This window comes from Anabas testudineus, chromosome 6 (genome assembly GCF_900324465.2).
Source record: "Anabas testudineus chromosome 6, fAnaTes1.2, whole genome shotgun sequence".
NCBI lineage: Eukaryota > Metazoa > Chordata > Actinopteri > Anabantiformes > Anabantidae > Anabas > Anabas testudineus.
In genome coordinates this window covers 3,120,988-3,135,192 of record NC_046615.1, presented here as the reverse complement: position 1 = coordinate 3,135,192, position 14,205 = coordinate 3,120,988, and the positions used below count along the sequence as shown (strand labels likewise).

The 14,205-nt window shown below is 38.6% G+C and overlaps 1 protein-coding gene across 8 annotated transcripts in view; it reads right to left on the bottom strand.

Annotated features, from left to right (window-relative positions):
* Positions 1 to 14,205, bottom strand: part of ppfibp2b (PPFIA binding protein 2b) — a 62,311-nt gene extending 48,106 nt beyond the window's left edge. For 5 of the 8 annotated variants that reach the window (XM_026365767.1, XM_026365774.1, XM_026365775.1 and 2 more), the window contains exon 1: positions 14,131 to 14,205. The gene's annotated coding sequence lies outside the window, so the exon portion shown is untranslated. The other 3 variants (XM_026365768.1, XM_026365773.1, XM_026365769.2) reach the window with 3 other exon arrangements.

Here is a 14,205-nt window from a genome sequence, read left to right as displayed (position 1 = left end):
CCATCATATTTGTCCAGACCAGTTTCATTAGAAGTTGTTTTCAAAAAACTTCTGTTGAACCACAACTCAAAAGCAATGTCTGATTTTCACCTTGAAAGAGGAACAACACAGACATATTAAAACCTATTGACAACCTTTACATTAGACACTGCTTGGACATTGTTAAGAGACTTAAAATACAATATATTAGTGGAAAACACAAGCAAGAGAACAGCTAGAAAAAAAGAATCATCTTGGAGCTAAGTCTGAGGGCTCTAGATGATCTTTTCTAGTGTGGGACTGTGGGTAGTGTGTGATCTATGAACCGTGGCTGATGCATGGCTACTGGGGGTGCAGGAATACGTAGTTTAATGTGACTCCCAGCACTGCATCACTGCCCTGCTCTTTACTGTCCTATTTAGTCTTGTTAAAATAGATTGTATTCAGCTCTGCTCTGTTCTGCTGAGTTCTCTCAAGGAAACATGGCTCTGTTTTCTTTATTATCTGATTCATTTCTGCTTCTCTGTGCTCAGTGTTATACCAGTCAGGCCAGTTGACCTCTGCTCTGATTTCTGCTGTAATCTATTTTGCCTCAGAGTGAGTGTAATGAACTTTAACACAAAACACATGACTTGTAGTCATAGCTCTGTCAAGCCTAGTATCCCCTTAACTCTCAGCAGCAATGACTTCTTGAATGTCTTTACAAATTAATCATAACTATTAGAGAAAAAATTGATCACATCCTTCTTGCAAATGGCATGGATGTACTTATATGTTCAACAGCTTGATTCATTTGTCAGATCTCACTCGTACTTAGACTGCGTCTTCCCTGTAGATCATTCTAAATTAATTTCAAAAATGTCTTACCTTTGACCAGCATGTCCATCTTAGATCAGATCAATCTATCTTTACAAACAGGCTACATACCCCAGGCTTTTAAGGTTGCTGTAGTCAAACCTTGTGGACGACCCCACCCACCCCTCACACCCAATCTTCACACTTCTGCCATCAGGGAAGAGGTTCCAGAGCATTCGGGCCCTCACAACCAGACTTTTGAACAGTTTCTTCCCCCAAGCCATCAGGCTCCTCAACACACACACAACAAACTGAACTGAGCACACACACTCGCTAGATTTGACATGTTTCCATCTTTCAGTTGTAAATTGTATCCATTTCCGCTACTGGTCGCTGCTGTTTTGTGTTTTGTGTTCTTTTTTTGCACTGTCTTCTGACGTCTGTCTGCACTTTTTCTTTGTGTTCTTGCACTGTTTGCACTAGGTTGCACAGGATGCACTTTATGTGTTTTGCTAGGACAACTTAGCAGTCCTCAGCTCCATGTTTGTCTTGTTGCCGTTTTATGTAGCACCATGGTTCTGGAGAAACGTTGTCTCATTTCACTATGTACTGCTTCAGCTATATGTGGTTGGAATGAAAATAAAGCTTCTTAACTTGACTTGACTTGACTTGACATGTTATGTTCAATAAAAACATGAAAACATATAATGATAGTGTACTATTATTTTCAGCAGACTGTGTTTTTGTATTGTTGTGAGTTAGATAAGGATCAGAGCACATTTTATGACCAAATCATGCAAAACTCCACGTAATCCCAAAGGGTTCACATCACTTTTTCTTGCCACTGTATGTGACCACCTGCACAGGAATAACGTGTATGAGGATTTCCAATCAGGATTTAGAGTACATCATAGTACAGATACAGCACTGGTACAGGTCACTAACAATCTTCTATTAGCATGAGACAATGGACTCTATACTTCCTTTGTTATCTCGGAGTAATGCATTTGACACTATAGAACACAACATTTTATTTCACAGACTGGAACTTGTTATTGGGGTTACAGGACCAAAATTAGGAGCATCCTGTTGCAAAGTGATGCTGAAAAACTAGTGCATGCATTTGTTACTTCCAGACTAAACTATTGCAATTCACTTTTTATAGGATGTCCGAATAACATCTTAAAAAGCCTCCAGTTAATCCAAATTGCCACAGCCTGAGTTTGGAATTAGCATGATAGATCATATTTCTCCTATGTTAGCTTCTCTTCATTGACTCCCTGTAAAATCCAGAATTGAATTTAAAATTCTTCTCCTCACATATAAAGCATTTAATAATCAAGCTCCATATCTTAAAAACCTCATTGTTCTCCCAGCAGAACTCTCCATTCTCAGAGTGCAGGTTTACTTGTGGTTCCTAGAGTTTCCAAATGTAGAATGAAAGGCAGAGCCTTTAGCTATCAAGCCCCTCTCCTGTGGAACCAGCTACCATCTCAGGTTTGGGAGGCAGACACCCTCTCTACATTTAAGATTTAAGATTTAAGATTCTAGACTTAAAACTTAACTTTTTTATAAAGCTTACAGTTAGAGATGGTTTAGATGACTCTGAAACATCTCTTAGATATACTGCTATAGGTTAGTCTGCTAGGAGACCTCTACTGAAACACTGAGCTCCTCTCCTCTCTCTATCTATTTAAATGCTATAATTGCATGTCAATAACCTTGTGTCTCCTCTCTCTCTTTCTCTCTTTGACTTTTCTGCAGGTATCCTCGGCCTTGGAGCTGTATATATCCAGCTGGCCCTACCGACCTATTGTTTTTTGTTGCCTGCTGTTCTCGCAGTATTCTCGCTCCTCTTTCCACTCACCCCAACCAGTCGAGGCAGATGGCCGCCCACCCTGAGCCTGGCTCTGCTGGACTTTCTTCCTCTAAAAAGGGAGTTTTTCCTCTCCACTGTTGCCTAATGCTCAAATGGGATTGTTGTTTTTTTATATAATTATTTGATACAATTATACTTTTTAAGATGTTAAACCTTACACTGTAAAGTGCTTTAATGTGACTTCTCCTTGGATCTGGTGCTATACAAATAAAACTGAATTAAAAATTTAATGAATAAACTTTCCACAAGTTACTTTTTTTATTTGAGAAAAAGAGATAAGACTCATCTGCAAATCCATAAATTGGGAAAATGTGTTAATAATAATGTATAATGTAGGAAATTAGTACAGCATAGCTGGAGAGATAAGAAGGTTGTTCATTGCACACACAATGACTTGTACACTTTACATGTCTTAACTAGCAGACTGGTGACAAGAGTCACAGCAAGGGTAGAGAAACAAAGGGGTCAAAAAAGTCATATTATAATAAAGAACAGTCCTGTACTCTTTACTGCTTAGAGCTTACATGTAGTAACAAGTTTGGAATATTCAAAGATAAAGAGTCAAAGATTACAGGGTTTTGTCAGTGGACCAATTATACATTTCAGATATTACTTACAGTGAAGGACATTAAGCAAATAAACAACTACGTTATAACTTGCAGCAGCTGAATGAAAAGACGTTTACAGGGCTACTGTTGTTTAAGTATACACACACCTGGCACGTATCTAGTACTACCACATTCCTGTAATGTCAGTTACAGAGAAGCTTATAGTACTCATCAATATCACATGTTACCCAAGGGTCCTAACGGCTAAGGTCAATAGATAAAATCAGTGAAAGAACTATCTGTGCATGTTTGTGCTGAGAGCTGGAATGTAGAAAATTGTACATAATGAATGACCTCCAAGTTAGCACATATATATATATATATATATATATATACATATATATATATATATATATATATATATATATATATATACATATATATATATATATAGAATTGAATTTAGGTCCCTTGTGCAACTTTAGATCTGGGTAGTAATACTTACCAGCATAAAATATTAAAACATGATGCAACTAAACGTACCGTGAGAAAACAGACATGCAATGATTGAAGGGGAGAGATAAAAAAGCAGAGCCAAAATGAAGACGAGATAAGCTATAAAGAGATTTCACCCACAGGGCAGAGCTGGTCCAACAAAAGCAAACAGCAGAGCTGATACGAGCTGACACTGAGTGGATTGATGTACAACACTTAGCCTGTGGACTATAATCACAAGCATAGCTTATTACAAATCATCAAAACTGACTTACTGTAATCACAGGAGGATGGAGACAGGCACACACAACTGGGCTGTACATCAGTGTCACACAGTTCTCACATTAATTTCCCCAATGTCAGCCCACCATTCATTCAGTGAAGCTCCAGAGCATGTCTGCTGAAGATAATGTTGTGACAGCTAATTCAGTACAGATTGCAGTTTTTGTTCTATGAAGGTTTCTCAGAGGAAGAGCAGCTCAGAGGGCAGAAATAAAACAATGAACTAATAGAAACACTTTGGTAGCAGCTACTGCAGGCTATCCTTATTAGCGATTTTGAATGTTTTGGTCAACAAAGGGTCAACCATACTGAAAATATATTACTAATATACAGTGGAAAGAAAAGGAATGGCAATATGTGCAATGTCCTAGTTACAGGTCACTCTCTCTATGGAAGAAGAGTCAAATATAAACTGAAACTGAATTTACTGGACATTAACAAGATGTTTTAACACATGGGAGGGCATGATATATGATATTTGCAAACATTCATGTTTAACACTGATTGAAAAGGTCATCGTTAGACAGTTTATCTACTCATTTAATTACAGATGAATGAGGAATACTGTATGTATTATGTGTTTATGTGTTTTTGTTGTTCTTTTTTACATGTTGGTGTAAAAATCCAATAATGTCTACTTGTTTCAAAATGTTTTCTTGCCAATTCTTGTGTTATTATAGCCATTAATTTCCATACTATGATAAATTATGAATAGGGATACTACTGAAACACTTGTTCTTTTGTTTGTTTGTTTGTTTTCTTTTCTTTTTTTGCAGGTTTAATGTTTTAGTTTACATGATAATTTTTCATATATATTTTTGAACAACATTTGAAAAAATAGAACCAGGAAATGACTGACATCTTTATTTGATAAATAACTGGACATGCTTAAGCATTATGAGAATATTTGATGAATATAATAATTTTAATATTCTGGGAGATTTATTTTCTTTTTCTTTTAATCATCAAACCTGCAGTTGTCCGATACTACTTATTAAGATGTACTGTATAATACAAGACCAATGTGCAAGTTGAAATTCCTTGGAAATATAAAAGGTGGGTTCACCCATCACTGCATTCCTGATTATAACACAAAATGAATTTTAAGGGGAAAGAGGCAGTGAACTGGTAACTATATCTATGAGCAGGAAATATTGATATCCATGTGCAGTTTGTTTTTTAATTTACCTGACAGGAACAGAAGGTTGGGAACATTATTCCTGTGTGCTCACATATGAAAAGAATCGAGCCGAAGACATTTGGATCTGCATACATTACACATGCAAATGACTACATCAACTCAAAAAGGTATTTGTAGTTACATCATCATCAAGAGTATCACACTCAAATAAAAAAACTACCTGCAATGGCCAAAACTAGCTTAAAGAAAGGTCATGACACACATTCTTCCTCAGAACCATTAGCATGCAAGCAGAGAGTCCAGTACCTGTCAAACACCTACAAAAGGGTGTAACTGTATTAGCAAGACACTGAAAATTCCGGTATCACTGAAACTTTAACAAGGGTCAATTATTGGGATGGGTCTGTGAGAACAGGAAATGCCAGAATGCATGTGAACCTGTGCCACTGAGAAGAAGAGTTAAACTTTAACACAGAATCACCCAAGACACACACACACACACACACACACACATATATACACACAGTGTGTGTGAGTATGTTATTTCTCCTCATTTGGTTTAGCCTGTTTGGATTAGTGTCACCAGCCAGAGGCCAGACCTAAGCCCCAGGCCCTCCTGTCACATAGAGTAAATACAAATATATCTAAGTGTGCGCATGTGTGTGTGTGTGTGTGTGTGTTTGTGGGTGTGTGGGTGTGTGTGGAAGTGGAGCCAAGCCAAGAAGAAACACCAGATTCTTCGCCAATTAACATCAATGCGACGGGACCACTGACATTTTCGATGAGGATGTTCCCTGTTCTGTCCTTTAGTTCAGCCATAACATCCACCTCCGTCTTCCTGTCTCCTTTGGTTTTAGTTTCAAGCTGCTCTCCTAAAACCTGCAACTGGTGGTGTTGGCATTAACAATGAAACTAGACTATTTGTTTACATAGAAATTCTCCAGCTTATTTACTTGTTAACAGTCTCAAGCAGTGTCAAACTAAAGACATTTTACAAAACCTGCATCTCACAATTTCAACTTTTCAATTTTGACAAGTCAATCATGTTTTTTTTTTTCAAGAACAATCCAAAAAACATTGTTAAGATGTGTGTAGTAAGTGTGTGATGAAACTAAGCTACAGCTGATTTGTATTTTGCACACAAACATCACAAGGACTATATTTAGCGCTTCCTCTTCACTAGCTGGCCAGCAAATGACTGTTAGTTAGGTCTCTTACATGACAGTGGGTGGGCGCGCGTGTGTGTGTGAGCCTGTGTTTGTGTGTGATGACCGGAGAAAAATTACTTTGACAGAAGATGTTTCATGGCCTTGTCCACACATATCCACACACAGATGCAGAGCACTGTGCAGCAGCAGCATCAACAGCAAGTTTGTCAGACAGAACACAACTACAGTACATCCTCACGTAGCAAAGAGATTCTCAAGTTCTCTGGTTCTCAAATTTGTCCTGTGCTTGGGTTGTACCTTCTCTGTTCTCTTCTCTTGTAATTTTGTTAAATAACACCGCTGATGTGTAATGCCTCACATGAAAGTGAAAAGTGAGAATGTTAAGGAGAATTTAAAGAAATAAGACTTCTCAAGTTGATGGTGGGACCACATCCTATTTTCTTGGAAGCCTTTAAATCACTATTAAATCAACTGTTTGTTTCTGCTTATGACAAATATCAATAATTGTACAGCTTTTGATATTTATAACTTATAATTTCCTTTTTCTTTGGTTTTGTGCAACTTTATTGCCACTGGTAAAAAGAATTACTATTATTAGATGTTTGAATGTCACATAGTCTTGAACAGTGTGAACTACAACAGCAGTTTTATGTACTTATACATACTTAAAGAACAGGGCTTTAGGGCTGTGTTCCAGAGAAAGCTTCTGGTTTAATACCTGCATATGACTTTTTAGAGAGGAGATAGAGCAATATTTACTGGTGCTAGACTTTAAGCATTTTATTATCAAAGAAAAGTCTTTCCTCCATCTATTCTGGACACTCATTATTTTTTGTGCTTTCTGTTTGTACAACTCCAGGAAAGTAAACACAGGAGGGTGGCCCAATTACATAAATTCCTTTGTCTAAAAAATTAAAACAGTAACTTAACTAGACTGATAAGAATATGGTAAAACTGCTAAACATTTGCCTTTTAAATTCCTCCTATGCATATCCAGGTTCCTTCTTCTGTTAACCCACAAAAAAAGTGTAGGGTTCATTCTGAGCAACACCTGGACACCCTGTTTAGTCTTTTAAAAAGCAGATGCAGATTTTACTTTCCAGCTCATTTTAAAGCCCTAACATGGCCTCAGGCCTAGACAGAAGCGGAGAGCTCAAAGACCAGTGTCAGCAAGCCAGTGCTGTAAAAACAACATGTCAACACCACTTCATACACGCACATTAAAGACAGTCACAACCTCATGTGACAGCTGGGAACAACCACTCAGCGCTTTGCTGGAAGTGGAAAAAAAAAACAAAAAACAACGCAAGTCACTGTGAGTAATGATGTGGACAGTTAGATAGTGGACTCATTCTGCCATCAGTGAAGCTGATGAGATGACACAGCAAAGCATCGTGGGAGGAATAGCCACATGTGCCATTGAGGCAGCAGAAAGGTTTGTGTGCATAGTTTGCACTGAAAAACCAAAGTGCAAAATCAACTTTTGTGGGAAAATATGGAACCCAGATAATAAATGTGTGTTTTGCGACAGGTCCTGCAGGTCTAATTAGCTTCTTAACCAAGTACCAAGAAAACACATAATAAGGTCATCTGTTGGCTTTATTACCTTAGCTGTTGAGTGGTGACAATAGGTGAGTAGCACAAAAAACAGGATTACAATAGAACTGAAGTAGAGGTTTAACATTTGTTAGAATTTTAAGAATTTTACTGGTTCTTATCATGATTTCCTTTGGAGAACTTCACAGATCAGTTCCATCTACTTTAAGACAGGCCTGGGCTTCAGTCTACAACATAACAATAGCATTACAGATTTATTCTAAATCTTCAGTGATTATGTCTACAAAGTCTGCAGTTCATATCTGTGCACTGGTTTCCACTGGCTGTCTGCGTCAGGTTTAGAACTATGACACTCACCATCAACAACTTGGTCTGTAATCACTCTCGCCCACTGTGTTATGCCAAGGTCTATACACAGCAAAAAAAAAAGCCCTGTGCAAAAATCTGTTCTTCTCTTTCTAGCACTTACCTCTGATAAAAGTTGTGCTGCTATAGATTTGTCTGCTGGGTGGGCACCCTTGATACACTGAGCTCCTCTCCTCTCTATCCAAATGCTACCATTGCATGACATTAACTTATTGTCTTCTCTCTCCCAAAATGTACAACAACTGGCTAAACAACTTTAGCCTGGCTGAAAGTTCAGACTCAAATCAACTTCTGACTACCAGAATACATTGAAACACAAAAAAACAGCACTAGTACAGTCAGCCTACTGTGAAATCGTCCAGTAATTTCTGTAGCAATTAATTACAGAGCTGTAATTTAAGCTGCTAGCTAACATTATCTTAGCAAGGTCATCAGGTGTAGCAGAAACAGGTAGAAAGTGGGCATGGATGGATGGTGATGTTAACCCTTGGCAGGCGGTCTCATTAGCCTCCATGTAAATTTGGTCTAAAAAAATAAAACACATAATAATAATAATGGTTCCACAATGAAAGCCAAGCATTCTGATCAGGGCAAAACAGGGAAGTGGTGCACTTCACTGCACTTCAGAGACCGGCACCTTAGCCACAGGAGACTAGGGTTACACTGAGTCAGAGTCACAACCTGCTAACAAGCTATCTGGACAAGAGCAGAGAGGGATCACATTACAGCATAATGTTACAGTTGCATAAACATAGGCTGTATGAGCACGTTCGTCTTTTGATAGGTCAGGTAAATGTTATCAGGAAGCAGGTGTACACAGAGAGCCACACACACACTCACATCTGCTTTAAACACCTGAATCTCAAGATAAAGAAAATACTTCACTGCTTCACAGTAGTTCAGATGTTTGTTTCAGAGTTTTCAACAGATTGACTGTCCAATACATACACTTCTACAATCTTCTACAGTATAAGTCAACAGAGAATATGTACGTAAAATTCATGCAACAGATGATGGAGTAAACACAAACAATCTATTGACCTCAAATCCAAATCAGATATTGAGTGATTAATGGTGCCAGAGAGGAACTTAAATGTTCACATATAGCGCAGGAACTGGTTGTACATCATTTAAGCCAGTTATTTTTCCACCTGCTGAGTAAAAGAGACAGTGATCCTGAATGTCACAAAAAGCCAAATGTTTACAAAAACTGTGTACAGAACTTGAAGAATTAATTATTTTCACTTCTATTGATGTGTATCACAGTATAGCATTTCTAAATCCAATGAAATAAACACATAGCAAGCTGAACTGTCAAAACATTCCAAGGCTGCAAAGTATTATTTTCATTGTCAGAATAATCTGATTATTATTTTCAAGAATCTATGTTACAGTTTCCTGAAGGCTCTGTTTCCTTGTATCAAAAAGTTTCACCTAAAAGCATGCATTCTCTTTATTCTGTTCATCAAAATTTTCATCAAAATTATAATTTAGTCATTCATAATTATACACAACTCTATCACTGACCCCTTCATCTCTTACCTTTACACCTCCTGTCCTCTTAATCTCCTCTCTTTTTTGCTCCATACCTACTTTTATTGTCCTCTTTTTCCACCCTTGCTTTCTCTGTCCTTTGCTTATTACCTGGTCTTTTTGATATTGTTTCTCATAAGTCAAGATGGGAGATATGCTCACATGCCTTTTGTAGGACATGGTCATGTGTGTGTGTGCTTATGTATGTGTTGTTTTGTATCCATCCAGAGCAGAGAAATCTGACAACATATTAGTTATAATTACATATTAGTTATAAGTGCGCAACAGCAGTAATGTCTCGAATGCTTGTATAAATTGATTGGTTGGTGTCTGTTTCAAGGCCTAAGTAATAAGAGGTGACTTTCTTAGTGGTTCCTGGACTTCCTATCCTCACCCCATCAACCCCTTGTCTCTCACACCACCATCCATCCCTTTCATCATCCCTCGGGTAAAACCTGTGTTTCAGCATTCCTGGATCAAGTCCAGCTGTAGACCTTTGCTGCATGTCATCTTCCCCTCTCTCAAAATTATATATCTTATATATGGTATATTCTCTTCCAGAGTTTTTTGAGCGATGCTTCTGACCAATCAGAGAAGACCAATTATGTCTCCTTCACCACAAATTTAACAATCTTACTCATTGGAATGTTTTAATGTTATAAAATGTTGGGGGCTGGGCAAGAAACATTTCTATAGCGATATATTTATTAATTTCGGTCGATATCAATATCTCTCGATATAAATTAAATCACTATTTTTATCAAGCCTAAAACTTCCTTTTAACTCCTAAGTACATTGTGGAGGAATTAAGTAGGCTATTACATGTGTGAGATCAATGTGTCTCTTTGTTTTTTGTTGTAAGACATAGTGCTGGAAAGTGGGCACTATCAGGTCTGTTGCTATTGTGTTGGTATCACACTGGTTGTTTAACCACCGGCACTTGCTTGGGACATGGACTGTAAAGTCTTGCACTGTGCATGCGCTACAGGATGATACTACTTCACATGGTAACGCTGATGGTGGTATTACATGTCTTTGCAGAAACATGCTTTTGACGCAGTTTGCAGTGCACAGCACTTCTCACTGAAACTTTAATTAGCTAGAATTTCTCCACACTACTCCATTCTTTTCAACATTATCTTCATCTTTTCAGCCTTGGGCTGTGTTCTTCAGGATGTTTTCTTTAGTAACACTGTTGCTCAAGTTTCTATTTTCTGTCATCATTTTATCTTATCTTACTCCTGCTCCCGACATTAGCATGTGTTGTTGCTAACAACTGATACTACGGTCTGTTGTGTGTGTCAACCTAACCTGATGTGGCCGTAAATTTTCCAGCCCATGGATGGAATGTGAGTAGCAAAAGATATTTTCTTCAGCTTCACTTAACTGAATAATGATTCAAGCTCTGCTACTGTAAGCACAGTAATTGCAAAACACATTAGACTTTAAACAATGTATGAAGCTTTTAAAAGACGTTTGTATTTGAACCTACATTTAACTTGGCCACACAGTGCAATGATATACTTCTAGCTATCAATCAATCAATTAATCCAACAATAACAACTTTATTGTCCCTGTGGGACAATATTTGGCATAGCAGTACAGTAATGTGATGACAGAGAAAACAGGAGCAAAATACAAGAAAAAACGCTAACACATTCATCACTGTTTTCTGCCTAAATACACCAGAAGGATAACAAAGGGTAGAAAAGACTGTTTGTATCTGTCAGTTCTGGCTAGTATCTGTGCATAAACCTCTTTACAGAAAACACAAAACCACATTTCTACAGAAAATAGATCAAATATTTTAAAGAAACACAACTCAAACAAACAATCCAGTGTCCAACACTTTTACTCCACCTATGCTCATAGAACTGGGGTTACAATACCATAGGAACATTTTGCATGTTCCTTATGCTTTCTTCAGCCATGTTGTCATGATCAAAGACGTAAAAACAGAAAGCTATCTTACCCATTGCTGCACTAGGCATCTAGTGTGTGTGTATCTGTAATGGAATGAGAAACCATACTGGGGGTCTTTACGTAAATCTAATTATTGCTCTAACAAATGACAGTATAAGGTCAATGAACTATGAACCACCTCCACAGCTCTTTTCCCTAATTGTCTACATAATAATTTGAATATAATCAATTTCAGATTTGGTTTCCTTAGGATGAGAACAAAGTCAAACACCTCTCGTCAGTCATCTATAATGCTACCTCCCTCTTTGCTGAGAAAACAACAGCCAATAATCACAGTTCAGATGGCACAGGCTGCTCACTGACTGCACTTAAAAGGGATTATAGTTGCTGTTATATTTGCGTATTTCCCCACGTTATCAAGGTTTTCCACCAACACGGTAATTTTCTTGGTCGCACGTTAAACCTTTAACTCCTCATCCCTCGCCCACTTGTGCTTTGGGTTGCTGTGGTGTGGACTGTCAAATAAGCAAAAGTAATAATAAAAATATAAAATATCTAATCCATTCTCTCACTTTCTCCAGAGTCCGGTGATGCCACAGACGCACTTTTTATTCTCTCCCTCTCTTTCTTATTCTCTTTCAGAGTGGGCCTGTATGGCACCTTTACGCCACTCTTTCTCATTTCCTTTCCTCCGTTTTCCCGCCCTGACAGCCAACCACAGATAACCTCCAATAAATAAGATTTCATTCTTTGTTTTTGGTCCATCTTCCACTATCTTTTCTTCCACTCCCTCAGCAGTAAAAGATTTTTCCAGCTTCTTGGTCTCTACCCTTTTGCAGTTTTTGCTCTCTTTCACAGTCATTCCTCTGACTCAGTCATACTTACATCCATCCTTCTAGTCCTCTCTTTCTCTCCCCTTCTAATGCTGCGTGTCTCCTCGCCATCAGGCAACAGTGGATTACCTCCAGCAAACTACACCAGCAGTGTGATTAGCAGCAGCAGTTAAGATGACAGAGCAATCAGCTGAACCTGTACAGCTGCAGAGAAAACCACCGCTCTTGGTATTACACAAGCGGCTTTGATCACAGAGATGAGTGCCATCATCTGTGTGTGCGTGCATGTGCACACGTGTAGCTCTGAAACCTACCCCACAAGTAGGTTAACAGCACTGTCAAAACAATTGTTACAGTAATGTATTTTTTACAAATTAAAGGCATTTACCTATTGCCACTTCACTTCAGCTCCTGTTTTTACATCCTCTGTTGTTTCTAAGTGCTAATACCACCCAAGTGCCAACCAAAGCAACCTTAATCAATTCAGTGCCATCAGTAGCAGCGATGCCTTTCAACTCTCCCCCTTTTAAATGAGATTTGCAATAGAAAAGAGGCACCGGCCTGCTGTATTCAGTGGCAGGAGGCTCCTTCAGCTCTCTCAAGTTGCCTGTCTGTGACGTGCGTGCATGTGTATGTGTGCGAGCGGGGGCCTATGTGTGTAGATGTGATAGATCTGCAGCGTTAGATGCAGCAGATGCGTTAGCAGAGGGGGGGCCACACATCAGCCTTGATATTCTGCCATTAGCATTTCAGCACCCCTCTTTTTTTTTTTAATGTCACCCCCCACACACCCCACTCTTTACTCACGCTGTCAGAAATTGATGATCTGCAATTACACAGCATGTGTCAGTGCAACTAAACATCATTTAACAGCTTCAAGCTGACAGTACATGACTTAGCAAGCAGAGAAGCACCACTGTCACAATAAAAGTACCATGTTTTCAATTTGGTACACAAGAGTCTATCTTATTACATCACGTAGGTTCATATTAAATAGTCCACTGCACACCTATCCTGTACGTGACACACTACTGTTGAAGTAAAGGATTAGTTAACAGGATTAAAGGTTTGATTAGATCTATGCAAACAAACTACTCACCTCTTCACAGCAAACATGCATTAGGTCCTATTATCAAATTAAAGTTAGTTCAACTTTTTATGTCACTTTTACTGGAGAAAAAAAGAAAAAGAAAGAAAGAAAGAAAGAACTATAACCAGCTCCTTCAAATTAAAAGCTTTAAAAATGACTGGAGGAAAAACTAAACTCTTCTTACTTCGTACAGCCACTTGCACTCAGCTTTTGTGGACTATTTAAACACAAACTAAGCTCAGTAGTCAACTTTCTTGACTTTGTTTGTACTGTCCACAGTACCACTCTGTTATGCAAATGTAATGAACTGACATTTTCCATTAGCAGCGGGCGGACACACTCACGTTCCAGTCGTTAGCGTCGTGCGGTCGTTTTACTTACGATGAGGAAACTCCTCTGTCGCTCTCTGCCGAATAAAGTCCTTTAATTTCCCCTGTAGCGGACAGCTAAAGGTACAGCTAAAGGTACAGCTAAAGGTACAGGTAAAGGTACAGGTACAGTGAGCCCCCACACACACGCAGCCATGCTCCTCACACTCACCCTCTCTCTCACGTTGGGAGCCCTCAACAGCCGCACGGTGGCCGCGCGCGTCTGCACTCTGCGCTCCAGCGCAGC